General features: G+C 29.6%; 24 non-coding genes across 24 annotated transcripts; all 24 read right to left on the bottom strand.

Moving 5' to 3' along the window:
* Positions 1-1,274: 1,274 nt before the first annotated feature.
* Positions 1,275-1,346, bottom strand: TRNAC-GCA (transfer RNA cysteine (anticodon GCA)). The gene has a single exon. It is a non-coding gene; the product is annotated as a tRNA-Cys (tRNA).
* Positions 1,347-1,780: 434 nt separating this feature from the next.
* On the bottom strand, positions 1,781-1,852 carry TRNAC-GCA (transfer RNA cysteine (anticodon GCA)). Its single transcript has one exon. It is a non-coding gene; the product is annotated as a tRNA-Cys (tRNA).
* A 434-nt stretch (positions 1,853-2,286) lies between these two features.
* Positions 2,287-2,358, bottom strand: TRNAC-GCA (transfer RNA cysteine (anticodon GCA)). Its single transcript has one exon. It is a non-coding gene; the product is annotated as a tRNA-Cys (tRNA).
* A 939-nt stretch (positions 2,359-3,297) lies between these two features.
* TRNAC-GCA (transfer RNA cysteine (anticodon GCA)) lies at positions 3,298-3,369 on the bottom strand. The gene has a single exon. It is a non-coding gene; the product is annotated as a tRNA-Cys (tRNA).
* A 436-nt stretch (positions 3,370-3,805) lies between these two features.
* On the bottom strand, positions 3,806-3,877 carry TRNAS-GGA (transfer RNA serine (anticodon GGA)). Its single transcript has one exon. It is a non-coding gene; the product is annotated as a tRNA-Ser (tRNA).
* Positions 3,878-4,310: 433 nt separating this feature from the next.
* TRNAC-GCA (transfer RNA cysteine (anticodon GCA)) lies at positions 4,311-4,382 on the bottom strand. The gene has a single exon. It is a non-coding gene; the product is annotated as a tRNA-Cys (tRNA).
* A 1,450-nt stretch (positions 4,383-5,832) lies between these two features.
* Positions 5,833-5,904, bottom strand: TRNAC-GCA (transfer RNA cysteine (anticodon GCA)). Its single transcript has one exon. It is a non-coding gene; the product is annotated as a tRNA-Cys (tRNA).
* A 436-nt stretch (positions 5,905-6,340) lies between these two features.
* On the bottom strand, positions 6,341-6,412 carry TRNAC-GCA (transfer RNA cysteine (anticodon GCA)). Its single transcript has one exon. It is a non-coding gene; the product is annotated as a tRNA-Cys (tRNA).
* Positions 6,413-8,361: 1,949 nt separating this feature from the next.
* TRNAC-GCA (transfer RNA cysteine (anticodon GCA)) lies at positions 8,362-8,433 on the bottom strand. The gene has a single exon. It is a non-coding gene; the product is annotated as a tRNA-Cys (tRNA).
* A 434-nt stretch (positions 8,434-8,867) lies between these two features.
* TRNAC-GCA (transfer RNA cysteine (anticodon GCA)) lies at positions 8,868-8,939 on the bottom strand. The gene has a single exon. It is a non-coding gene; the product is annotated as a tRNA-Cys (tRNA).
* Positions 8,940-9,375: 436 nt separating this feature from the next.
* TRNAS-GGA (transfer RNA serine (anticodon GGA)) lies at positions 9,376-9,447 on the bottom strand. Its single transcript has one exon. It is a non-coding gene; the product is annotated as a tRNA-Ser (tRNA).
* A 433-nt stretch (positions 9,448-9,880) lies between these two features.
* TRNAC-GCA (transfer RNA cysteine (anticodon GCA)) lies at positions 9,881-9,952 on the bottom strand. The gene has a single exon. It is a non-coding gene; the product is annotated as a tRNA-Cys (tRNA).
* Positions 9,953-11,398: 1,446 nt separating this feature from the next.
* On the bottom strand, positions 11,399-11,470 carry TRNAC-GCA (transfer RNA cysteine (anticodon GCA)). The gene has a single exon. It is a non-coding gene; the product is annotated as a tRNA-Cys (tRNA).
* A 1,444-nt stretch (positions 11,471-12,914) lies between these two features.
* TRNAC-GCA (transfer RNA cysteine (anticodon GCA)) lies at positions 12,915-12,986 on the bottom strand. Its single transcript has one exon. It is a non-coding gene; the product is annotated as a tRNA-Cys (tRNA).
* A 434-nt stretch (positions 12,987-13,420) lies between these two features.
* TRNAC-GCA (transfer RNA cysteine (anticodon GCA)) lies at positions 13,421-13,492 on the bottom strand. Its single transcript has one exon. It is a non-coding gene; the product is annotated as a tRNA-Cys (tRNA).
* A 436-nt stretch (positions 13,493-13,928) lies between these two features.
* TRNAS-GGA (transfer RNA serine (anticodon GGA)) lies at positions 13,929-14,000 on the bottom strand. The gene has a single exon. It is a non-coding gene; the product is annotated as a tRNA-Ser (tRNA).
* A 433-nt stretch (positions 14,001-14,433) lies between these two features.
* On the bottom strand, positions 14,434-14,505 carry TRNAR-GCG (transfer RNA arginine (anticodon GCG)). The gene has a single exon. It is a non-coding gene; the product is annotated as a tRNA-Arg (tRNA).
* Positions 14,506-17,975: 3,470 nt separating this feature from the next.
* On the bottom strand, positions 17,976-18,047 carry TRNAC-GCA (transfer RNA cysteine (anticodon GCA)). The gene has a single exon. It is a non-coding gene; the product is annotated as a tRNA-Cys (tRNA).
* Positions 18,048-18,481: 434 nt separating this feature from the next.
* TRNAC-GCA (transfer RNA cysteine (anticodon GCA)) lies at positions 18,482-18,553 on the bottom strand. The gene has a single exon. It is a non-coding gene; the product is annotated as a tRNA-Cys (tRNA).
* A 1,952-nt stretch (positions 18,554-20,505) lies between these two features.
* TRNAC-GCA (transfer RNA cysteine (anticodon GCA)) lies at positions 20,506-20,577 on the bottom strand. Its single transcript has one exon. It is a non-coding gene; the product is annotated as a tRNA-Cys (tRNA).
* A 434-nt stretch (positions 20,578-21,011) lies between these two features.
* TRNAC-GCA (transfer RNA cysteine (anticodon GCA)) lies at positions 21,012-21,083 on the bottom strand. The gene has a single exon. It is a non-coding gene; the product is annotated as a tRNA-Cys (tRNA).
* A 436-nt stretch (positions 21,084-21,519) lies between these two features.
* Positions 21,520-21,591, bottom strand: TRNAS-GGA (transfer RNA serine (anticodon GGA)). Its single transcript has one exon. It is a non-coding gene; the product is annotated as a tRNA-Ser (tRNA).
* Positions 21,592-22,024: 433 nt separating this feature from the next.
* TRNAC-GCA (transfer RNA cysteine (anticodon GCA)) lies at positions 22,025-22,096 on the bottom strand. The gene has a single exon. It is a non-coding gene; the product is annotated as a tRNA-Cys (tRNA).
* Positions 22,097-25,564: 3,468 nt separating this feature from the next.
* On the bottom strand, positions 25,565-25,636 carry TRNAC-GCA (transfer RNA cysteine (anticodon GCA)). The gene has a single exon. It is a non-coding gene; the product is annotated as a tRNA-Cys (tRNA).
* Positions 25,637-25,946: the final 310 nt, after the last annotated feature.

Raw genomic sequence — 25,946 nt, 5'->3', positions numbered from 1 at the left:
TGTATACTGTGCAGTGAAATAAATAATTAAATAATTAAAAAAAACGGCGTGTGGTCCCCCCAATTTTAATACCAGCCAGATAAAGCCATACGGCTGAAGGCTGGTATTCTCAGGATGGGGAGCTCCACGTTATGGGGAGCCCCCCACCCTAACAATATCAGTCAGCTGCCGCCCAGAATTGCCGCATACATTATATGCGACAGTTCTGGGGCTGTACCCGGCTCTTCCCGATTTACCCTAGTGCGTTGGCAAATCAGGGTAATAAGGAGTTAATGGCAGCCCATAGCTGCCACCAAATCCTAGATTAATCATGTCAGGCGTCTCCCCGAGATTCCTTCCATGATTAATCTGTAAATTACAGTTAAAAAACACACACACCCAAAAAATCCTTTATTAGAAATAAAAAACACTAACAAAGTCCCTCATTACCAATTTATTAACCCCGACAAACCCTCCATGTCCGGCGTAATCCACGGACCTCCAGCGTCGCGTCCAGCTCTGCTGCATGCAGGTGACAGCAGCAGCAGAAGACACAGCAGCTCCGGTCACCTCCACGCAGCTAATGAGGTAAGTATAGCAATCAGCTGAGCTGTCACTGAGGTTACATGGATGCAGCGGTGGCCGCGGTTAACCTCAGTGACAGCTCAGCTGATCGCGCTACTCACCGCCGCTCCGGTCAGCTCCATGCACCAACTGAGGTAAGCTGTCTAAATGATATTTTTGGAAGGTGTGAAAAAGGTTACATTTTTATGAAAACAATACTACAGGGGGCACTCGGATTTGAACCAAGGACCTCTTGATCTACAGTCAAATGCTCTGCCACTGAGATATACCCACTACATAATAATAAAAGAAATAATGTTGTTTTTTTTTTTGATACATAAAATTTAAAGATTTTTAGAAACTTTTACATTGTGGTGCACTTCCTTTACTCTGATGTGCTTTAGTCTTTCCAAAAAAAAGACTTTGATGATTGCAGAAATCACACAAAATACTCAAGAATTTTCATTACACAGAATGACTCTTTGTTTTAGAGAGTCCGATGTATTAAATGAAACGATTTACATAATTTTTTTAATCACTATTTAAAAGAAAGAATTTTCCATTTTATTCCTTAATTTTCTTATTTAAACTTTATAGAAAGAAAGCAAATTTACTTCATAAGTCACGTTTAAACAAAACTTGTGCTAAGTTCAACCTGATATGGATAAGCTGTCTAAATGATATTATTGAAAGGTGTGAAAAAGGTTACATTTTTATGAAAACCATACTACAGGGGGCACTTGGATTTGAGCCAAGGACCTCTTGATCTGCAGTCAAATGCTCTGCCACTGAGCTATACCCCCTACATATTAATAAAAGAAATAATGTTTTTTTGTTTTTGATACATAAAATTTGAAGATTTTTAGAAACTTTTACATTGTGGTGCACTTCCTTTACTCTGATGTGCTTTAGTCTTTCCAAAAAACACTTTGATGATTGCATAAAGCACACAAAATACTCTAGAATTCTTATTACACAGAATGACTCTTTGTTTTAGAGAGTCCGATGTATTAAATGAAACGATTTACATAATTTTTTTAATCACTATTTAAAAGAAAGAATTTTCCATTTTATTCCTTAATTTTCTTATTTAAACTTTATAGAAAGAAAGTAAATTTACTTCATAAGTCACGTTTAAATAAAATTTGTGCTAAGTTCATCCTGATATGGATAAGCTGTCTAAATGATATTATTGAAAGGTGTGAAAATTGTTACATTTTTATGAAAACCATACTACAGGAGGCACTCGGATTTGAACCAAGGACCTCTTGATCTGCAGTCAAATGCTCTGCCACTGAGCTATACCCCCTACATATTAATCAAACAAATAATGTTTTTTTGTTTTTGATACATAAAATTTGAAGATTTTTAGAAACTTTTACATTGTGGTGCACTTCCTTTACTCTGATGTGCTTTAGTCTTTCCAAAAAAGACTTTGATGATTGCATAAAGCACACAAAATACTCAAGAATTTTTATTACACAGAATGACTCTTTGTTTTAGAGAGTCCGATGTATTAAATGAAACGATTTACATAATTTTTTTAATCACTATTTAAAAGAAAGAATTTTCCATTTTATTCCTTAATTTTCTTATTTAAACTTTATAGAAAGAAAGCAAATTTACTTCATAAGTCACGTTTAAATAAAACTTGTGCTAAGTTCAGCCTGATATGGATAAGCTGTCTAAATGATATTATTGAAAGGTGTGAAAAAGGTTACATTTTTATGAAAACCATACTACAGGGGGCACTTGGATTTGAGCCAAGGACCTCTTGATCTGCAGTCAAATGCTCTGCCACTGAGCTATACCCCCTACATATTAATAAACAAAATAATGTTTTTTTGTTTTTGATACATAAAATTTGAAGATTTTAGAAACTTTTACATTGTGGTGCACTTCCTTTACTCTGATGTGCTTTAGTCTTTCCAAAAAAGACTTTGATGATTGCATAAAGCACACAAAATACTCAAGAATTTTTATTACACAGAATGACTCTTTGTTTTAGAGAGTCCGATGTATTAAATGAAACGATTTACATAATTTTTTTAATCACTATTTAAAAGAAAGAATTTTCCATTTTATTCCTTAATTTTCTTATTTAAACTTTATAGAAAGAAAGCAAATTTACTTCATAAGTCACGTTTAAACAAAACTTGTGCTAAGTTCAGCCTGATATGGATAAGCTGTCTAAATGAAATTATTGAAAGGTGTGAAAAAGGTTACATTTTTATGAAAACCATACTACAGGGGGCACTTGGATTTGAGCTAAGGACCTCTTGATCTGCAGTCAAATGCTCTGCCACTGAGTTATACCCCCTACATATTAATAAAAGAAATAATGTTTTTTTGTTTTTGATACATAAAATTTGAAGATATTTAGAAACTTTTACATTGTGGTGCACTTCCTTTACTCTGATGTGCTTTAGTCTTTCCAAAAAAGACTTTGATGATTGCATAAAGCACACAAAATACTCAAGAATTTTTATTACACAGAATGACTCTTTGTTTTAGAGAGTCCGATGTATTAAATGAAACGATTTACATAATTTTTTTAATCACTATTTAAAAGAAAGAATTTTCAATTTTATTCCTTAATTTTCTTATTTAAACTTTATAGAAAGAAAGCAAATTTACTTCATAAGTCACGTTTAAATAAAACTTGTGCTAAGTTCATCTTGATATGGATAAGCTGTCTAAATGATATTATTGAAAGGTGTGAAAATTGTTACATTTTTATGAAAACCATACTACAGGGGGCACTCGGATTTGAACCAAGGACCTCTTGATCTGCAGTCAAATGCTCTGCCACTGAGCTATACCCCCTACATATTAATAAAAGAAATAATGTTTTTTTGTTTTTAATACATCAAATTTAAAGATTTTTAGAAACTTTTACATTGTGGTGCACTTCCTTTACTCTGATGTGCTTTAGTCTTTCCAAAAAAAAGACTTTGATGATTGCATAAATCACACAAAATACTCAAGAATTTTTATTACACAGAATGACTCTTTGTTTTAGAGAGTCCGATGTATTAAATGAAACGATTTACATAATTTTTTTAATCACTATTTAAAAGAAAGAATTTTCCATTTTATTCCTTAATTTTCTTATTTAAACTTTATAGAAAGAAAGCAAATTTACTTCATAAGTCACGTTTAAACAATACTTGTGCTAAGTTCAGCCTGATATGGATAAGCTGTCTAAATGATATTATTGAAAGGTGTGAAAAAGGTTACATTTTTATGAAAACCATACTACAGGGGGAACTTGGATATGAGCCAAGGACCTCCTGATCTCCAGTCAAATGCTCTGCCACTGAGCTATACCCCCTACATATTAATAAAAGAAATATTTTTTTTTGTTTTTGATACATAAAATTTGAAGATTTTTAGAAACTTTTACATTGTGGTGCACTTCCTTTACTCTGATGTGCTTTAGTCTTTCCAAAAAAGACTTTGATGATTGCATAAAGCACACAAAATACTCAAGAATTTTTATTACACAGAATGACTCTTTGTTTTAGACAGTCCGATGTATTAAATGAAACGATTTACATAATTTTTTTAATCACTATTTAAAAGAAAGAATTTTCAATTTTATTCCTTAATTTTCTTATTTAAACTTTATAGAAAGAAAGCAAATTTACTTCATAAGTCACGTTTAAATAAAACTTGTGCTAAGTTCATCCTGATATGGATAAGCTGTCTAAATGATATTATTGAAAGGTGTGAAAATTGTTACATTTTTATGAAAACCATACTACAGGGGGCACTCGGATTTGAACCAAGGACCTCTTGATCTGCAGTCAAATGCTCTGCCACTGAGCTATACCCCCTACATATTAATAAAAGAAATAATGTTTTTTTGTTTTTGATACATAAAATTTAAAGATTTTTAGAAACTTTTACATTGTGGTGCACTTCCTTTACTCTGATGTGCTTTAGTCTTTCCAAAAAAAAGACTTTGATGATTGCATAAATCAAACAAAATACTCAAGAATTTTTATTACACAGAATGACTCTTTGTTTTAGAGAGTCCGATGTATTAAATGAAATGATTTACATAATTTTTTTAATCACTATTTAAAAGAAAGAATTTTCCATTTTATTCCTTAATTTTCTTATTTAAACTTTATAGAAAGAAAGCAAATTTACTTCATAAGTCACGTTTAAACAATACTTGTGCTAAGTTCAGCCTGATATGGATAAGCTGTCTAAATGATATTATTGAAAGGTGTGAAAAAGGTTACATTTTTATGAAAACCATACTACAGGGGGCACTCGGATTTGAACCAAGGACCTCTTGATCTACAGTCAAATGCTCTGCCACTGAGATATACCCACTACATAATAATAAAAGAAATAATGTTTTTTTGTTTTTGATACATAAAATTTAAAGATTTTTAGAAACTTTTACATTGTGGTGCACTTCCTTTACTCTGATGTGCTTTAGTCTTTCCAAAAAAAAGACTTTGATGATTGCAGAAATCACACAAAATACTCAAGAATTTTCATTACACAGAATGACTCTTTGTTTTAGAGAGTCCGATGTATTAAATGAAACGATTTACATAATTTTTTTAATCACTATTTAAAAGAAAGAATTTTCCATTTTATTCCTTAATTTTCTTATTTAAACTTTATAGAAAGAAAGCAAATTTACTTCATAAGTCACGTTTAAACAAAACTTGTGCTAAGTTCAACCTGATATGGATAAGCTGTCTAAATGATATTATTGAAAGGTGTGAAAAAGGTTACATTTTTATGAAAACCATACTACAGGGGGCACTTGGATTTGAGCCAAGTACCTCTTGATCTGCAGTCAAATGCTCTGCCACTGAGCTATACCCCCTACATATTAATAAAAGAAATAATGTTTTTTTGTTTTTGATACATAAAATTTGAAGATTTTTAGAAACTTTTACATTGTGGTGCACTTTCTTTACTCTGATGTGCTTTAGTCTTTCCAAAAAACACTTTGATGATTGCATAAAGCACACAAAATACTCTAGAATTCTTATTACACAGAATGACTCTTTGTTTTAGAGAGTCCGATGTATTAAATGAAACGATTTACATAATTTTTTTAATCACTATTTAAAAGAAAGAATTTTCCATTTTATTCCTTAATTTTCTTATTTAAACTTTATAGAAAGAAAGTAAATTTACTTCATAAGTCACGTTTAAATAAAACTTGTGCTAAGTTCATCCTGATATGGATAAGCTGTCTAAATGATATTATTGAAAGGTGTGAAAATTGTTACATTTTTATGAAAACCATACTACAGGGGGCACTCGGATTTGAACCAAGGACCTCTTGATCTGCAGTCAAATGCTCTGCCACTGAGCTATACCCCCTACATATTAATAAAAGAAATAATGTTTTTTTGTTTTTGATACATAAAATTTAAAAATTTTTAGAAACTTTTACATTGTGGTGCACTTCCTTTACTCTGATGTGGTATAGTCTTTCCAAAAAAAAGACTTTGATGATTGCATAAATCACAGAAAATACTCAAGAATTTTTATTACACAGAATGACTCTTTGTTTTAGAGAGTCCGATGTATTAAATGAAACGATTTACATAATTTTTTTAATCACTATTTAAAAGAAAGAATTTTCCATTTTATTCCTTAATTTTCTTATTTAAACTTTATAGAAAGAAAGCAAATTTACTTCATAAGTCACGTTTAAACAATACTTGTGCTAAGTTCAGCCTGATATGGATAAGCTGTCTAAATGATATTATTGAAAGGTGTGAAAAAGGTTACATTTTTATGAAAACCATACTACAGGGGGCACTTGGATTTGAGCCAAGGACCTCTTGATCTGCAGTCAAATGCTCTGCCACTGAGCTATACCCCCTACATATTAATAAAACAAATAATGTTTTTTTGTTTTTGATACATAACATTTGAAGATTTTTAGAAACTTTTACATTGTGGTGCACTTCCTTTACTCTGATGTGCTTTAGTCTTTCCAAAAAAGACTTTGATGATTGCATAAAGCACACAAAATACTCAAGAATTTTTATTACACAGAATGACTCTTTGTTTTAGAGAGTCCGATGTATTAAATGAAACGATTTACATAATTTTTTTAATCACTATTTAAAAGAAAGAATTTTCCATTTTATTCCTTAATTTTCTTATTTAAACTTTATAGAAAGAAAGCAAATTTACTTCATAAGTCACGTTTAAATAAAACTTGTGCTAAGTTCAGCCTGATATGGATAAGCTGTCTAAATGATATTATTGAAAGGTGTGAAAAAGGTTACATTTTTATGAAAACCATACTACAGGGGGCACTTGGATTTGAGCCAAGGACCTCTTGATCTGCAGTCAAATGCTCTGCCACTGAGATATACCCCCTACATTTTAATAAACAAAATAATGTTTTTTTGTTTTTGATACATAAAATTTGAAGATTTTAGAAACTTTTACATTGTGGTGCACTTCCTTTACTCTGATGTGCTTTAGTCTTTCCAAAAAAGACTTTGATGATTGCATAAAGCACACAAAATACTCAAGAATTTTTATTACACAGAATGACTCTTTGTTTTAGAGAGTCCGATGTATTAAATGAAACGATTTACATAATTTTTTTAATCACTATTTAAAAGAAAGAATTTTCCATTTTATTCCTTAATTTTCTTATTTAAACTTTATAGAAAGAAAGCAAATTTACTTCATAAGTCACGTTTAAATAAAACTTGTGCTAAGTTCAGCCTGATATGGATAAGCTGTCTAAATGATATTATTGAAAGGTGTGAAAAAGGTTACATTTTTATGAAAACCATACTACAGGGGGCACTTGGATTTGAGCCAAGGACCTCTTGATCTGCAGTCAAATGCTCTGCCACTGAGATATACCCCCTACATTTTAATAAACAAAATAATGTTTTTTTGTTTTTGATACATAAAATTTGAAGATTTTAGAAACTTTTACATTGTGGTGCACTTCCTTTACTCTGATGTGCTTTAGTCTTTCCAAAAAAGACTTTGATGATTGCATAAAGCACACAAAATACTCAAGAATTTTTATTACACAGAATGACTCTTTGTTTTAGAGAGTCCGATGTATTAAATGAAACGATTTACATAATTTTTTTAATCACTATTTAAAAGAAAGAATTTTCCATTTTATTCCTTAATTTTCTTATTTAAACTTTATAGAAAGAAAGCAAATTTACTTCATAAGTCACGTTTAAACAAAACTTGTGCTAAGTTCAGCCTGATATGGATAAGCTGTCTAAATGAAATTATTGAAAGGTGTGAAAAAGGTTACATTTTTATGAAAACCATACTACAGGGGGCACTTGGATTTGAGCCAAGGACCTCTTGATCTGAAGTCAAATGCTCTGCCACTGAGTTATACCCCCTACATATTAATAAAAGAAATAATGTTTTTTTGTTTTTGATACATAAAATTTGAAGATATTTAGAAATTTTTACATTGTGGTGCACTTCCTTTACTCTGATGTGCTTTAGTCTTTCCAAAAAAGACTTTGATGATTGCATAAAGCACACAAAATACTCAACAATTTTTATTACACAGAATGACTCTTTGTTTTAGAGAGTCCGATGTATTAAATGAAACGATTTACATAATTTTTTAATCACTATTTAAAAGAAAGAATTTTCCATTTTATTCCTTAATTTTCTTATTTAAACTTTATAGAAAGAAAGCAAATTTACTTCATAAGTCACGTTTAAACAATACTTGTGCTAAGTTCAGCCTGATATGGATAAGCTGTCTAAATGATATTATTGAAAGGTGTGAAAAAGGTTACATTTTTATGAAAACCATACTACAGGGGGCACTTGGATTTGAGCCAAGGACCTCTTGATCTGCAGTCAAATGCTCTGCCACTGAGCTATACCCCCTACATATTAATAAAAGAAATAATGTTTTTTTGTTTTTGATACCTAAAATTTGAAGATTTTTAGAAACTTTTACATTGTGGTGCACTTTCTTTACTCTGATGTGCTTTAGTCTTTCCAAAAAAGACTTTGATGATTGCATAAAGCACAAAAAATACTCAAGAATTTTTATTACACAGAATGACTCTTTGTTTTAGAGAGTCCGATGTATTAAATGAAACGATTTACATAATTTTTTTAATCACTATTTAAAAGAAAGAATTTTCAATTTTATTCCTTAATTTTCTTATTTAAACTTTATAGAAAGAAAGCAAATTTACTTCATAAGTCACGTTTAAATAAAACTTGTGCTAAGTTCATCCTGATATGGATAAGCTGTCTAAATGATATTATTGAAAGGTGTGAAAATTGTTACATTTTTATGAAAACCATACTACAGGGGGCACTCGGATTTGAACCAAGGACCTCTTGATCTGCAGTCAAATGCTCTGCCACTGAGCTATACCCCCTACATATTAATAAAAGAAATAATGTTTTTTTGTTTTTAATACATCAAATTTAAAGATTTTTAGAAACTTTTACATTGTGGTGCACTTCCTTTACTCTGATGTGCTTTAGTCTTTCCAAGAAAAAGACTTTGATGATTGCATAAATCACACAAAATACTCAAGAATTTTTATTACACAGAATGACTCTTTGTTTTAGAGAGTCCGATGTATTAAATGAAACGATTTACATAATTTTTTTAATCACTATTTAAAAGAAAGAATTTTCCATTTTATTCCTTAATTTTCTTATTTAAACTTTATAGAAAGAAAGCAAATTTACTTCATAAGTCACGTTTAAACAATACTTGTGCTAAGTTCAGCCTGATATGGATAAGCTGTCTAAATGATATTATTGAAAGGTGTGAAAAAGGTTACATTTTTATGAAAACCATACTACAGGGGGAACTTGGATATGAGCCAAGGACCTCTTGATCTCCAGTCAAATGCTCTGCCACTGAGCTATACCCCCTACATATTAATAAAAGAAATATTTTTTTTTGTTTTTGATACATAAAATTTGAAGATTTTTAGAAACTTTTACATTGTGGTGCACTTCCTTTACTCTGATGTGCTTTAGTCTTTCCAAAAAAGACTTTGATGATTGCATAAAGCACACAAAATACTCAAGAATTTTTATTACACAGAATGACTCTTTGTTTTAGAGAGTCCGATGTATTAAATGAAACGATTTACATAATTTTTTTAATCACTATTTAAAAGAAAGAATTTTCAATTTTATTTCTTAATTTTCTTATTTAAACTTTATAGAAAGAAAGCAAATTTACTTCATAAGTCACGTTTAAATAAAACTTGTGCTAAGTTCATCCTGATATGGATAAGCTGTCTAAATGATATTATTGAAAGGTGTGAAAATTGTTACATTTTTATGAAAACCATACTACAGGGGGCACTCGGATTTGAACCAAGGACCTCTTGATCTGCAGTCAAATGCTCTGCCACTGAGCTATACCCCCTACATATTAATAAAAGAAATAATGTTTTTTTGTTTTTGATACATAAAATTTAAAGATTTTTAGAAACTTTTACATTGTGGTGCACTTCCTTTACTCTGATGTGCTTTAGTCTTTCCAAAAAAAAGACTTTGATGATTGCATAAATCAAACAAAATACTCAAGAATTTTTATTACACAGAATGACTCTTTGTTTTAGAGAGTCCGATGTATTAAATGAAACGATTTACATAATTTTTTAATCACTATTTAAAAGAAAGAATTTTCCATTTTATGCCTTAATTTTCTTATTTAAACTTTATAGAAAGAAAGCAAATTTACTTCATAAGTCACGTTTAAACAATACTTGTGCTAAGTTCAGCCTGATATGGATAAGCTGTCTAAATGATATTATTGAAAGGTGTGAAAAAGGTTACATTTTTATGAAAACCATACTACAGGGGGCACTTGGATTTGAGCCAAGGATCTCTTGATCTGCAGTCAAATGCTCTGCCACTGAGATATACCCCCTACATTTTAATAAACAAAATAATGTTTTTTTGTTTTTGATACATAAAATTTGAAGATTTTAGAAACTTTTACATTGTGGTGCACTTCCTTTACTCTGATGTGCTTTAGTCTTTCCAAAAAAGACTTTGATGATTGCATAAAGCACACAAAATACTCAAGAATTTTTATTACACAGAATGACTCTTTGTTTTAGAGAGTCCGATGTATTAAATGAAACGATTTACATAATTTTTTTAATCACTATTTAAAAGAAAGAATTTTCCATTTTATTCCTTAATTTTCTTATTTAAACTTTATAGAAAGAAAGCAAATTTACTTCATAAGTCACGTTTAAACAAAACTTGTGCCAAGTTCAGCCTGATATGGATAAGCTGTCTAAATGAAATTATTGAAAGGTGTGAAAAAGGTTACATTTTTATGAAAACCATACTACAGGGGGCACTTGGATTTGAGCCAAGGACCTCTTGATCTGAAGTCAAATGCTCTGCCACTGAGTTATACCCCCTACATATTAATAAAAGAAATAATGTTTTTTTGTTTTTGATACATAAAATTTGAAGATATTTAGAAACTTTTACATTGTGGTGCACTTCCTTTACTCTGATGTGCTTTAGTCTTTCCAAAAAAGACTTTGATGATTGCATAAAGCACACAAAATACTCAAGAATTTTTATTACACAGAATGACTCTTTGTTTTAGAGAGTCCGATGTATTAAATGAAACGATTTACATAATTTTTTTAATCACTATTTAAAAGAAAGAATTTTCCATTTTATTCCTTAATTTTCTTATTTAAACTTTATAGAAAGAAAGTAAATTTACTTCATAAGTCACGTTTAAATAAAACTTGTGCTAAGTTCATCCTGATATGGATAAGCTGTCTAAATGATATTATTGAAAGGTGTGAAAATTGTTACATTTTTATGAAAACCATACTACAGGGGGCACTCGGATTTGAACCAAGGACCTCTTGATCTGCAGTCAACTGCTCTGCCACTGAGCTATACCCCCTACATATTAACAAAAGTAATAATTTTTTTTGTTTTTGATACATAAAATTTGAAGATTTTTAGAAACTTTTACATTGTGGTGCACTTCCTTTACTCTGATGTGCTTTAGTCTTTCCAAAAAAGACTTTGATGATTGCATAAAGCACACAAAATACTCAAGAATTTTTATTACACAGAATGACTCTTTGTTTTAGAGAGTCCGATGTATTAAATGAAACGATTTACATAATTTTTTTAATCACTATTTAAAAGAAAGAATTTTCCATTTTATTCCTTAATTTTCTTATTTAAACTTTATAGAAAGAAAGCAAATTTACTTCATAAGTCACGTTTAAACAAAACTTGTGCTAAGTTCAGCCTGATATGGATAAGCTGTCTAAATGATATTATTGAAAGGTGTGAAAAAGGTTACATTTTTATGAAAACCATACTACAGGGGGCACTTGGATTTGAGCCAAGGACCTCTTGATCTGCAGTCAAATGCTCTGCCACTGAGATATACCCCCTACATTTTAATAAACAAAATAATGTTTTTTTGTTTTTGATACATAAAATTTGAAGATTTTAGAATCTTTTACATTGTGGTGCACTTCCTTTACTCTGATGTGCTTTAGTCTTTCCAAAAAAGACTTTGATGATTGCATAAAGCACACAAAATACTCAAGAATTTTTATTACACAGAATGACTCTTTGTTTTAGAGAGTCCGATGTATTAAATGAAACAATTTACATAATTTTTTTAATCACTATTTAAAAGAAAGAATTTTCCATTTTATTCCTTAATTTTCTTATTTAAACTTTATAGAAAGAAAGCAAATTTACTTCATAAGTCACGTTTAAACAAAACTTGTGCTAAGTTCAGCCTGATATGGATAAGCTGTCTAAATGAAATTATTGAAAGGTGTGAAAAAGGTTACATTTTTATGAAAACCATACTACAGGGGGCACTTGGATTTGAGCCAAGGACCTCTTGATCTGCAGTCAAATGCTCTGCCACTGAGTTATACCCCCTACATATTAATAAAAGAAATAATGTTTTTTTGTTTTTGATACATAAAATTTGAAGATATTTAGAAACTTTTACATTGTGGTGCACTTCCTTTACTCTGATGTGCTTTAGTCTTTCCAAAAAAGACTTTGATGATTGCATAAAGCACACAAAATACTCAAGAATTTTTATTACACAGAATGACTCTTTGTTTTAGAGAGTCCGATGTATTAAATGAAACGATTTACATAATTTTTTTAATCACTATTTAAAAGAAAGAATTTTCCATTTTATTCCTTAATTTTCTTATTTAAACTTTATAGAAAGAAAGTAAATTTACTTCATAAGTCACGTTTAAATAAAACTTGTGCTAAGTTCATCCTGATATGGATAAGCTGTCTAAATGATATTATTGAAAGGTGTGAAAATTGTTACATTTTTATGAAAACCATACTACAGGGGGCACTTGGATTTGAGCCAAGGACCTCTTGATCTGCAGTCAAATGCTCTGCCACTGAGCTATACCCCCTACATATTAATAAAAGAAATAATGTTTTTTTGTTTTTGATACATAAAATTTGAAGATTTTTAGAAACTTTTACATTGTGGTGCACTTTCTTTACTCTGATGTGCTTTAGTCTTTCCAAAAAAGACTTTGATGATTGCATAAAGCACAAAAAATACTCAAGAATTTTTATTACACAGAATGACTCTTTGTTTTAGAGAGTCCGATGTATTAAATGAAACGATTTACATAATTTTTTTAATCACTATTTAAAAGAAAGAATTTTCAATTTTATTCCTTAATTTTCTTATTTAAACTTTATAGAAAGAAAGCAAATTTACTTCATAAGTCACGTTTAAATAAAACTTGTGCTAAGTTCATCCTGATATGGATAAGCTGTCTAAATGATATTATTGAAAGGTGTGAAAATTGTTACATTTTTATGAAAAACATACTACAGGGGGCACTCGGATTTGAACCAAGGACCTCTTGATCTGCAGTCAAATGCTCTGCCACTGAGCTATACCCCCTACATATTAATAAAAGAAATAATGTTTTTTTGTTTTTAATACATCAAATTTAAAGATTTTTAGAAACTTTTACATTGTGGTGCACTTCCTTTACTCTGATGTGCTTTAGTCTTTCCAAGAAAAAGGCTTTGATGATTGCATAAATCACACAAAATACTCAAGAATTTTTATTACACAGAATGACTCTTTGTTTTAGAGAGTCCGATGTATTAAATGAAACGATTTACATAATTTTTTTAATCACTATTTAAAAGAAAGAATTTTCCATTTTATTCCTTAATTTTCTTATTTAAACTTTATAGAAAGAAAGCAAATTTACTTCATAAGTCACGTTTAAACAATACTTGTGCTAAGTTCAGCCTGATATGGATAAGCTGTCTAAATGATATTATTGAAAGGTGTGAAAAAGGTTACATTTTTATGAAAACCATACTACAGGGGGAACTTGGATATGAGCCAAGGACCTCTTGATCTCCAGTCAAATGCTCTGCCACTGAGCTATACCCCCTACATATTAATAAAAGAAATATTTTTTTTTGTTTTTGATACATAAAATTTGAAGATTTTTAGAAACTTTTACATTGTGGTGCACTTCCTTTACTCTGATGTGCTTTAGTCTTTCCAAAAAAGACTTTGATGATTGCATAAAGCACACAAAATACTCAAGAATTTTTATTACACAGAATGACTCTTTGTTTTAGAGAGTCCGATGTATTAAATGAAACGATTTACATAATTTTTTTAATCACTATTTAAAAGAAAGAATTTTCAATTTTATTTCTTAATTTTCTTATTTAAACTTTATAGAAAGAAAGCAAATTTACTTCATAAGTCACGTTTAAATAAAACTTGTGCTAAGTTCATCCTGATATGGATAAGCTGTCTAAATGATATTATTGAAAGGTGTGAAAATTGTTACATTTTTATGAAAACCATACTACAGGGGGCACTCGGATTTGAACCAAGGACCTCTTGATCCGCAGTCAAATGCTCTGCCACTGAGCTATACCCCCTACATATTATTAAAAGAAATAATGTTTTTTTGTTTTTGATACATAAAATTTAAAGATTTTTAGAAACTTTTACATTGTGGTGCACTTCCTTTACTCTGATGTGCTTTAGTCTTTCCAAAAAAAAGACTTTGATGATTGCATAAATCAAACAAAATACTCAAGAATTTTTATTACACAGAATGACTCTTTGTTTTAGAGAGTCCGATGTATTAAATGAAACGATTTACATAATTTTTTAATCACTATTTAAAAGAAAGAATTTTCCATTTTATTCCTTAATTTTCTTATTTAAACTTTATAGAAAGAAAGCAAATTTACTTCATAAGTCACGTTTAAACAATACTTGTGCTAAGTTCAGCCTGATATGGATAAGCTGTCTAAATGATATTATTGAAAGGTGTGAAAAAGGTTACATTTTTATGAAAACCATACTACAGGGGGCACTTGGATTTGAGCCAAGGACCTCTTGATCTGCAGTCAAATGCTCTGCCACTGAGATATACCCCCTACATTTTAATAAACAAAATAATGTTTTTTTGTTTTTGATACATAAAATTTGAAGATTTTAGAAACTTTTACATTGTGGTGCACTTCCTTTACTCTGATGTGCTTTAGTCTTTCCAAAAAAGACTTTGATGATTGCATAAAGCACACAAAATACTCAAGAATTTTTATTACACAGAATGACTCTTTGTTTTAGAGAGTCCGATGTATTAAATGAAACGATTTACATAATTTTTTTAATCACTATTTAAAAGAAAGAATTTTCCATTTTATTCCTTAATTTTCTTATTTAAACTTTATAGAAAGAAAGCAAATTTACTTCATAAGTCACGTTTAAACAAAACTTGTGCCAAGTTCAGCCTGATATGGATAGGCTGTCTAAATGAAATTATTGAAAGGTGTGAAAAAGGTTACATTTTTATGAAAACCATACTACAGGGGGCACTTGGATTTGAGCCAAGGACCTCTTGATCTGAAGTCAAATGCTCTGCCACTGAGTTATACCCCCTACATATTAATAAAAGAAATAATGTTTTTTTGTTTTTGATACATAAAATTTGAAGATATTTAGAAACTTTTACATTGTGGTGCACTTCCTTTACTCTGATGTGCTTTAGTCTTTCCAAAAAAGACTTTGATGATTGCATAAAGCACACAAAATACTCAAGAATTTTTATTACACAGAATGACTCTTTGTTTTAGAGAGTCCGATGTATTAAATGAAACGATTTACATAATTTTTTTAATCACTATTTAAAAGAAAGAATTTTCCATTTTATTCCTTAATTTTCTTATTTAAACTTTATAGAAAGAAAGTAAATTTACTTCATAAGTCACGTTTAAATAAAACTTGTGCTAAGTTCATCCTGATATGGATAAGCTGTCTAAATGATATTATTGAAAGGTGTGAAAATTGTTACATTTTTATGAAAACCATACTACAGGGGGCACTCGGATTATAACCAAGGACCTCTTGATCTGCAGTCAACTGCTCTGCCACTGAGCTATACCCCCTACATATTAATAAAAGTAATAATTTTTTTTGTTTTTGATACATAAAATTTGAAGATTTTTAGAAACTTTTACATTGTGGTGCACTTCCTTTACTCTGATGTGCTTTAGTCTTTCCAAAAAAGACTTTGATGATTGCATAAAGCACACAAAATACTCAAGAATTTTTATTACACAGAATGACTCTTTGTTTTAGAGAGTCCGATGTATTAAATGAAACGATTTACATAATTTTTTTAATCACTATTTAAAAGAAAGAATTTTCCATTTTATTCCTTAATTTTCTTATTTAAACTTTATAGAAAGAAAGCAAATTTACTTCATAAGTCACGTTTAAACAAAACTTGTGCTAAGTTCAGCCTGATATGGATAAGCTGTCTAAATGATATTATTGAAAGGTGTGAAAAAGGTTACATTTTTATGAAAACCATACTACAGGGGGCACTTGGATTTGAGCCAAGGACCTCTTGATCTGCAGTCAAATGCTCTGCCACTGAGATATACCCCCTACATTTTAATAAACAAAATAATGTTTTTTTGTTTTTGATACATAAAATTTGAAGATTTTAGAATCTTTTACATTGTGGTGCACTTCCTTTACTCTGATGTGCTTTAGTCTTTCCAAAAAAGACTTTGATGATTGCATAAAGCACACAAAATACTCAAGAATTTTTATTACACAGATTGACTCTTTGTTTTAGAGAGTCCGATGTATTAAATGAAACGATTTACATAATTTTTTTAATCACTATTTAAAAGAAAGAATTTTCCATTTTATTCCTTAATTTTCTTATTTAAACTTTATAGAAAGAAAGCAAATTTACTTCATAAGTCACGTTTAAACAAAACTTGTGCTAAGTTCAGCCTGATATGGATAAGCTGTCTAAATGAAATTATTGAAAGGTGTGAAAAAGGTTACATTTTTATGAAAACCATACTACAGGGGGCACTTGGATTTGAGCCAAGGACCTCTTGATCTGCAGTCAAATGCTCTGCCACTGAGTTATACCCCCTACATATTAATAAAAGAAATAATGTTTTTTTGTTTTTGATACATAAAATTTGAAGATATTTAGAAACTTTTACATTGTGGTGCACTTCCTTTACTCTGATGTGCTTTAGTCTTTCCAAAAAAGACTTTGATGATTGCATAAAGCACACAAAATACTCAAGAATTTTTATTACACAGAATGACTCTTTGTTTTAGAGAGTCCGATGTATTAAATGAAACGATTTACATAATTTTTTTAATCACTATTTAAAAGAAAGAATTTTCCATTTTATTCCTTAATTTTCTTATTTAAACTTTATAGAAAGAAAGCAAATTTACTTCATAAGTCACGTTTAAACAATACTTGTGCTAAGTTCAGCCTGATATGGATAAGCTGTCTAAATGATATTATTGAAAGGTGTGAAAAAGGTTACATTTTTATGAAAACCATACTACAGGGGGCACTCGGATTTGAACCAAGGACCTCTTGATCTACAGTCAAATGCTCTGCCACTGAGATATACCCACTACATAATAATAAAAGAAATAATGTTTTTTTGTTTTTGATACATAAAATTTAAAGATTTTTAGAAACTTTTACATTGTGGTGCACTTCCTTTACTCTGATGTGCTTTAGTCTTTCCAAAAAAAAGACTTTGATGATTGCAGAAATCACACAAAATACTCAAGAATTTTCATTACACAGAATGACTCTTTGTTTTAGAGAGTCCGATGTATTAAATGAAACGATTTACATAATTTTTTTAATCACTATTTAAAAGAAAGAATTTTCCATTTTATTCCTTAATTTTCTTATTTAAACTTTATAGAAAGAAAGCAAATTTACTTCATAAGTCACGTTTAAACAAAACTTGTGCTAAGTTCAACCTGATATGGATAAGCTGTCTAAATGATATTATTGAAAGGTGTGAAAAAGGTTACATTTTTATGAAAACCATACTACAGGGGGCACTTGGATTTGAGCCAAGGACCTCTTGATCTGCAGTCAAATGCTCTGCCACTGAGCTATACCCCCTACATATTAATAAAAGAAATAATGTTTTTTTGTTTTTGATACATAAAATTTGAAGATTTTTAGAAACTTTTACATTGTGGTGCACTTCCTTTACTCTGATGTGCTTTAGTCTTTCCAAAAAAGACTTTGATGATTGCATAAAGCACACAAAATACTCTAGAATTCTTATTACACAGAATGACTCTTTGTTTTAGAGAGTCCGATGTATTAAATGAAACGATTTACATAATTTTTTTAATCACTATTTAAAAGAAAGAATTTTCCATTTTATTCCTTAATTTTCTTATTTAAACTTTATAGAAAGAAAGTAAATTTACTTCATAAGTCACGTTTAAATAAAACTTGTGCTAAGTTCATCCTGATATGGATAAGCTGTCTAAATGATATTATTGAAAGGTGTGAAAATTGTTACATTTTTATGAAAACCATACTACAGGGGGCACTCGGATTTGAACCAAGGACCTCTTGATCTGCAGTCAAATGCTCTGCCACTGAGCTATACCCCCTACATATTAATAAAAGAAATAATGTTTTTTTGTTTTTGATACATAAAATTTAAAGATTTTTAGAAACTTTTACATTGTGGTGCACTTCCTTTACTCTGATGTGGTATAGTCTTTCCAAAAAAAAGACTTTGATGATTGCATAAATCACAGAAAATACTCAAGAATTTTTATTACACAGAATGACTCTTTGTTTTAGAGAGTCCGATGTATTAAATGAAACGATTTACATAATTTTTTTAATCACTATTTAAAAGAAAGAATTTTCCATTTTATTCCTTAATTTTCTTATTTAAACTTTATAGAAAGAAAGCAAATTTACTTCATAAGTCACGTTTAAATAAAACTTGTGCTAAGTTCAGCCTGATATGGATAAGCTGTCTAAATGATATTATTGAAAGGTGTGAAAAAGGTTACATTTTTATGAAAACCATACTACAGGGGGCACTTGGATTTGAGCCAAGGACCTCTTGATCTGCAGTCAAATGCTCTGCCACTGAGATATACCCCCTACATTTTAATAAACAAAATAATGTTTTTTTGTTTTTGATACATAAAATTTGAAGATTTTAGAAACTTTTACATTGTGGTGCACTTCCTTTACTCTGATGTGCTTTAGTCTTTCCAAAAAAGACTTTGATGATTGCATAAAGCACACAAAATACTCAAGAATTTTTATTACACAGAATGACTCTTTGTTTTAGAGAGTCCGATGTATTAAATGAAACGATTTACATAATTTTTTTAATCACTATTTAAAAGAAAGAATTTTCCATTTTATTCCTTAATTTTCTTATTTAAACTTTATAGAAAGAAAGCAAATTTACTTCATAAGTCACGTTTAAATAAAACTTGTGCTAAGTTCAGCCTGATATGGATAAGCTGTCTAAATGATATTATTGAAAGGTGTGAAAAAGGTTACATTTTTATGAAAACCATACTACAGGGGGCACTTGGATTTGAGCCAAGGACCTCTTGATCTGCAGTCAAATGCTCTGCCACTGAGATATACCCCCTACATTTTAATAAACAAAATAATGTTTTTTTGTTTTTGATACATAAAATTTGAAGATTTTAGAAACTTTTACATTGTGGTGCACTTCCTTTACTCTGATGTGCTTTAGTCTTTCCAAAAAAGACTTTGATGATTGCATAAAGCACACAAAATACTCAAGAATTTTTATTACACAGAATGACTCTTTGTTTTAGAGAGTCCGATGTATTAAATGAAACGATTTACATAATTTTTTTAATCACTATTTAAAAGAAAGAATTTTCCATTTTATTCCTTAATTTTCTTATTTAAACTTTATAGAAAGAAAGCAAATTTACTTCATAAGTCACGTTTAAACAAAACTTGTGCTAAGTTCAGCCTGATATGGATAAGCTGTCTAAATGAAATTATTGAAAGGTGTGAAAAAGGTTACATTTTTATGAAAACCATACTACAGGGGGCACTTGGATTTGAGCCAAGGACCTCTTGATCTGAAGTCAAATGCTCTGCCACTGAGTTATACCCCCTACATATTAATAAAAGAAATAATGTTTTTTTGTTTTCGATACATAAAATTTGAAGATATTTAGAAATTTTTACATTGTGGTGCACTTCCTTTACTCTGATGTGCTTTAGTCTTTCCAAAAAAGACTTTGATGATTGCATAAAGCACACAAAATACTCAAGAATTTTTATTACACAGAATGACTCTTTGTTTTAGAGAGTCCGATGTATTAAATGAAACGATTTACATAATTTTTTTAATCACTATTTAAAAGAAAGAATTTTCCATTTTATTCCTTAATTTTCTTATTTAAACTTTATAGAAAGAAAGCAAATTTACTTCATAAGTCACGTTTAAACAATACTTGTGCTAAGTTCAGCCTGATATGGATAAGCTGTCTAAATGATATTATTGAAAGGTGTGAAAAAGGTTACATTTTTATGAAAACCATACTACAGGGGGCACTTGGATTTGAGCCAAGGACCTCTTGATCTGCAGTCAAATGCTCTGCCACTGAGCTATACCCCCTACATATTAACAAAAGAAATAATGTTTTTTTGTTTTTGATACATAAAATTTGAAGATTTTTAGAAACTTTTACATTGTGGTGCACTTTCTTTACTCTGATGTGCTTTAGTCTTTCCAAAAAAGACTTTGATGATTGCATAAAGCACAAAAAATACTCAAGAATTTTTATTACACAGAATGACTCTTTGTTTTAGAGAGTCCGATGTATTAAATGAAACGATTTACATAATTTTTTTAATCACTATTTAAAAGAAAGAATTTTCAATTTTATTCCTTAATTTTCTTATTTAAACTTTATAGAAAGAAAGCAAATTTACTTCATAAGTCACGTTTAAATAAAACTTGTGCTAAGTTCATCCTGATATGGATAAGCTGTCTAAATGATATTATTGAAAGGTGTGAAAATTGTTACATTTTTATGAAAACCATACTACAGGGGGCACTCGGATTTGAACCAAGGACCTCTTGATCTGCAGTCAAATGCTCTGCCACTGAGCTATACCCCCTACATATTAATAAAAGAAATAATGTTTTTTTGTTTTTAATACATCAAATTTAAAGATTTTTAGAAACTTTTACATTGTGGTGCACTTCCTTTACTCTGATGTGCTTTAGTCTTTCCAAGAAAAAGACTTTGATGATTGCATAAATCACACAAAATACTCAAGAATTTTTATTACACAGAATGACTCTTTGTTTTAGAGAGTCCGATGTATTAAATGAAACGATTTACATAATTTTTTTAATCACTATTTAAAAGAAAGAATTTTCCATTTTATTCCTTAATTTTCTTATTTAAACTTTATAGAAAGAAAGCAAATTTACTTCATAAGTCACGTTTAAACAATACTTGTGCTAAGTTCAGCCTGATATGGATAAGCTGTCTAAATGATATTATTGAAAGGTGTGAAAAAGGTTACATTTTTATGAAAACCATACTACAGGGGGAACTTGGATATGAGCCAAGGACCTCTTGATCTCCAGTCAAATGCTCTGCCACTGAGCTATACCCCCTACATATTAATAAAAGAAATATTTTTTTTTGTTTTTGATACATAAAATTTGAAGATTTTTAGAAACTTTTACATTGTGGTGCACTTCCTTTACTCTGATGTGCTTTAGTCTTTCCAAAAAAGACTTTGATGATTGCATAAAGCACACAAAATACTCAAGAATTTTTATTACACAGAATGACTCTTTGTTTTAGAGAGTCCGATGTATTAAATGAAACGATTTACATAATTTTTTTAATCACTATTTAAAAGAAAGAATTTTCAATTTTATTTCTTAATTTTCTTATTTAAATTTTATAGAAAGAAAGCAAATTTACTTCATAAGTCACGTTTAAATAAAACTTGTGCTAAGTTCATCCTGATATGGATAAGCTGTCTAAATGATATTATTGAAAGGTGTGAAAATTGTTACATTTTTATGAAAACCATACTACAGGGGGCACTCGGATTTGAACCAAGGACCTCTTGATCTGCAGTCAAATGCTCTGCCACTGAGCTATACCCCCTACATATTAATAAAAGAAATAATGTTTTTTTGTTTTTGATACATAAAATTTAAAGATTTTTAGAAACTTTTACATTGTGGTGCACTTCCTTTACTCTGATGTGCTTTAGTCTTTCCAAAAAAAAGACTTTGATGATTGCATAAATCAAACAAAATACTCAAGAATTTTTATTACACAGAATGACTCTTTGTTTTAGAGAGTCCGATGTATTAAATGAAACGATTTACATAATTTTTTAATCACTATTTAAAAGAAAGAATTTTCCTTTTTATTCCTTAATTTTCTTATTTAAACTTTATAGAAAGAAAGCAAATTTACTTCATAAGTCACGTTTAAACAATACTTGTGCTAAGTTCAGCCTGATATGGATAAGCTGTCTAAATGATATTATTGAAAGGTGTGAAAAAGGTTACATTTTTATGAAAACCATACTACAGGGGGAACTTGGATTTGAGCCAAGGACCTCTTGATCTGCAGTCAAATGCTCTGCCACTGAGATATACCCCCTACATTTTAATAAACAAAATAATGTTTTTTTGTTTTTGATACATAAAATTTGAAGATTTTAGAAACTTTTACATTGTGGTGCACTTCCTTTACTCTGATGTGCTTTAGTCTTTCCAAAAAAGACTTTGATGATTGCATAAAGCACACAAAATACTCAAGAATTTTTATTACACAGAATGACTCTTTGTTTTAGAGAGTCCGATGTATTAAATGAAACGATTTACATAATTTTTTTAATCACTATTTAAAAGAAAGAATTTTCCATTTTATTCCTTAATTTTCTTATTTAAACTTTATAGAAAGAAAGCAAATTTACTTCATAAGTCACGTTTAAACAAAACTTGTGCCAAGTTCAGCCTGATATGGATAAGCTGTCTAAATGAAATTATTGAAAGGTGTGAAAAAGGTTACATTTTTATGAAAACCATACTACAGGGGGCACTTGGATTTGAGCCAAGGACCTCTTGATCTGAAGTCAAATGCTCTGCCACTGAGTTATACCCCCTACATATTAATAAAAGAAATAATGTTTTTTTGTTTTTGATACATAAAATTTGAAGATATTTAGAAACTTTTACATTGTGGTGCACTTCCTTTACTCTGATGTGCTTTAGTCTTTCCAAAAAAGACTTTGATGATTGCATAAAGCAAACAAAATACTCAAGAATTTTTATTACACAGAATGACTCTTTGTTTTAGAGAGTCCGATGTATTAAATGAAACGATTTACATAATTTTTTTAATCACTATTTAAAAGAAAGAATTTTCCATTTTATTCCTTAATTTTCTTATTTAAACTTTATAGAAAGAAAGTAAATTTACTTCATAAGTCACGTTTAAATAAAACTTGTGCTAAGTTCATCCTGATATGGATAAGCTGTCTAAATGATATTATTGAAAGGTGTGAAAATTGTTACATTTTTATGAAAACCATACTACAGGGGGCACTCGGATTATAACCAAGGACCTCTTGATCTGCAGTCAACTGCTCTGCCACTGAGCTATACCCCCTACATATTAATAAAAGTAATAATTTTTTTTGTTTTTGATACATAAAATTTGAAGATTTTTAGAAACTTTTACATTGTGGTGCACTTCCTTTACTCTGATGTGCTTTAGTCTTTCCAAAAAAGACTTTGATGATTGCATAAAGCACACAAAATACTCAAGAATTTTTATTACACAGAATGACTCTTTGTTTTAGAGAGTCCGATGTATTAAATGAAACGATTTACATAATTTTTTTAATCACTATTTAAAAGAAAGAATTTTCCATTTTATTCCTTAATTTTCTTATTTAAACTTTATAGAAAGAAAGCAAATTTACTTCATAAGTCACGTTTAAACAAAACTTGTGCTAAGTTCAGCCTGATATGGATAAGCTGTCTAAATGATATTATTGAAAGGTGTGAAAAAGGTTACATTTTTATGAAAACCATACTACAGGGGGCACTTGGATTTGAGCCAAGGACCTCTTGATCTGCAGTCAAATGCTCTGCCACTGAGACATACCCCCTACATTTTAATAAACAAAATAATGTTTTTTTGTTTTTGATACATAAAATTTGAAGATTTTAGAATCTTTTACATTGTGGTGCACTTCCTTTACTCTGATGTGCTTTAGTCTTTCCAAAAAAGACTTTGATGATTGCATAAAGCACACAAAATACTCAAGAATTTTTATTACACAGAATGACTCTTTGTTTTAGAGAGTCCGATGTATTAAATGAAACGATTTACATAATTTTTTTAATCACTATTTAAAAGAAAGAATTTTCCATTTTATTCCTTAATTTTCTTATTTAAACTTTATAGAAAGAAAGCAAATTTACTTCATAAGTCACGTTTAAACAAAACTTGTGCTAAGTTCAGCCTGATATGGATAAGCTGTCTAAATGAAATTATTGAAAGGTGTGAAAAAGGTTACATTTTTATGAAAACCATACTACAGGGGGCACTTGGATTTGAGCCAAGGACCTCTTGATCTGCAGTCAAATGCTCTGCCACTGAGTTATACCCCCTACATATTAATAAAAGAAATAATGTTTTTTTGTTTTTGATACATAAAATTTGAAGATATTTAGAAACTTTTACATTGTGGTGCACTTCCTTTACTCTGATGTGCTTTAGTCTTTCCAAAAAAGACTTTGATGATTGCATAAAGCACACAAAATACTCAAGAATTTTTATTACACAGAATGACTCTTTGTTTTAGAGAGTCCGATGTATTAAATGAAACGATTTACATAATTTTTTTAATCACTATTTAAAAGAAAGAATTTTCCATTTTATTCCTTAATTTTCTTATTTAAACTTTATAGAAAGAAAGTAAATTTACTTCATAAGTCACGTTTAAATAAAACTTGTGCTAAGTTCATCCTGATATGGATAAGCTGTCTAAATGATATTATTGAAAGGTGTGAAAATTGTTACATTTTTATGAAAACCATACTACAGGGGGCACTTGGATTTGAGCCAAGGACCTCTTGATCTGCAGTCAAATGCTCTGCCACTGAGCTATACCCCCTACATATTAATAAGAGAAATAATGTTTTTTTGTTTTTGATACATAAAATTTGAAGATTTTTAGAAACTTTTACATTGTGGTGCACTTTCTTTACTCTGATGTGCTTTAGTCTTTCCAAAAAAGACTTTGATGATTGCATAAAGCACAAAAAATACTCAAGAATTTTTATTACACAGAATGACTCTTTGTTTTAGAGAGTCCGATGTATTAAATGAAACGATTTACATAATTTTTTTAATCACTATTTAAAAGAAAGAATTTTCAATTTTATTCCTTAATTTTCTTATTTAAACTTTATAGAAAGAAAGCAAATTTACTTCATAAGTCACGTTTAAATAAAACTTGTGCTAAGTTCATCCTGATATGGATAAGCTGTCTAAATGATATTATTGAAAGGTGTGAAAATTGTTACATTTTTATGAAAACCATACTACAGGGGGCACTCGGATTTGAACCAAGGACCTCTTGATCTGCAGTCAAATGCTCTGCCACTGAGCTATACCCCCTACATATTAATAAAAGAAATAATGTTTTTTTGTTTTTAATACATCAAATTTAAAGATTTTTAGAAACTTTTACATTGTGGTGCACTTCCTTTACTCTGATGTGCTTTAGTCTTTCCAAGAAAAAGACTTTGATGATTGCATAAATCACACAAAATACTCAAGAATTTTTATTACACAGAATGACTTTGTTTTAGAGAGTCCGATGTATTAAATGAAACGATTTACATAATTTTTTTAATCACTATTTAAAAGAAAGAATTTTCCATTTTATTCCTTAATTTTCTTATTTAAACTTTATAGAAAGAAAGCA

Source organism: Anomaloglossus baeobatrachus, chromosome 1, assembly GCF_048569485.1.
Source record: "Anomaloglossus baeobatrachus isolate aAnoBae1 chromosome 1, aAnoBae1.hap1, whole genome shotgun sequence".
NCBI lineage: Eukaryota > Metazoa > Chordata > Amphibia > Anura > Aromobatidae > Anomaloglossus > Anomaloglossus baeobatrachus.
Note: the sequence above shows the minus strand (reverse complement) of the source record. Positions and strands in the feature narration are given on the sequence as shown.